Source organism: Carlito syrichta, unplaced genomic scaffold (assembly GCF_000164805.1).
Source record: "Carlito syrichta isolate Samal-C Ts95f unplaced genomic scaffold, Tarsius_syrichta-2.0.1 Scaffold259307, whole genome shotgun sequence".
NCBI lineage: Eukaryota > Metazoa > Chordata > Mammalia > Primates > Tarsiidae > Carlito > Carlito syrichta.
In genome coordinates this window covers 1-1,388 of record NW_007203403.1, presented here as the reverse complement: position 1 = coordinate 1,388, position 1,388 = coordinate 1, and the positions used below count along the sequence as shown (strand labels likewise).

At 53.2% G+C, this 1,388-nt stretch overlaps 1 pseudogene; it reads left to right on the top strand.

Moving 5' to 3' along the window:
• The first annotated feature begins 350 nt into the window (after positions 1 to 350).
• Positions 351 to 1,385, top strand: LOC103253972 (annotated as a pseudogene).
• The last annotated feature ends 3 nt before the right edge of the window (positions 1,386 to 1,388 follow it).

Below are 1,388 nucleotides of genomic sequence, written 5' to 3'. Positions count from 1 at the left end.
GAATCTCCTAAGCTGCTATGATGAGCTTTGATGTTTTATTAGATTTGTCTTAATTTAGTTCTAAATTTGTACTAATTTTATTGCATGTAATTTTTCTTTGCTGAGGTGTTATTTAAAATTATCAAAATGAGCCTCGGCCAGGGTGGTTGGTGAGCCGGGAGTTGTTGGGTGCATGAGGCTGTCTGGCCATGCCTCAGAGCAGGTTCTGCCAGCAGAAAGCCTTGGCGAGCAGGCTCGAGGGCTGGAGTCCAGAGTTGGTAGTGCCCAGAGGAGATGTGATCTGGGTGGGCAGGCTGCCCACTGACCTGCAGCTGAAGTCACAGATGCTGGCTTCTAGGCCAGGCCTGCCCCGCCCCTGGTCCAGCATGTGCCTGCTGGTGCAGAAGGTGCTGCTGGTGGCTGGCTGCACATTGGCCCTGATGCTGGCATCCAGCTGGGGCAGCAGGTCCTGGAGTGCTGCGTGGTGCTAGCAGACCCTTGGAGCCCCCGGTGAGCCATGTGGCCCGAGTAGGAGGATCTGGTGATGATGCGAGTCGACTGCATGGAGTACTGTTACAGTGAGGCAATGCTGGACGCCCACTCCGAGGTGTACTGCAGTGAGAAGATGTGCATCATTCTGCATGTGTTGGCCACATGCTAGGTCTGGTCCAAGTCTGGCTGCCAGAAGCTGAGGCTGGACGAGGCAGGTGTGACGGACGAGGTGCTGGACCCACCATACAGGCCTTCATCCTGGAGGTTATTGCCAAGCATGGCTAGTTGGCCCGTGTGCTCTGCAACAAGGACCCCTTCACACTCAAGTCCTCAGTGTACCTGTCGTGCCTGTTCCCCAACTCCAAGTTCTTGTTTGTGGTACATGACAGCTGGGCCTCCGTGCACTCCATGATCATATGCAAGGTCACCATCACTGGCTTCGACCTCAGCAACTACCACGACTGCCTCAAGTAGAACAAAACCATCGAGGTTATGTATGCACAGTGCATGGAGGTGGGCAAGGACAAGTGTCTGTCCCTGTACTACAAGCAGCTGGTGTTGCACCTGCAGCACTCCCTCAAGCTCATCCTTGATTTCCTGGGCATTGCCTGGAGTGATACTGTTTTGCACTGCGAGGACCACATTGACAAGCTTGGTGGTGTCTCTCTGTCCAACACCAGTCATCAAGCCAGGTCATCAAGCCTGTGAACTTGGAAGTGCCCTCCAAGTGGACTGGCCACATCCCTAGGGATGTGGTGCAGAACGTGGCCCAGATCAACCCCATGCTGGCTTGACGCAGCTATGAGCCCTATGCAAACTCACCTAACTAAGGCAACCCTGACTCCATTGTCATCAATAACATAAACTGGGTCTTGAAATGTTACTATAAAACACCAGTCAATCTGAACGGATATTTG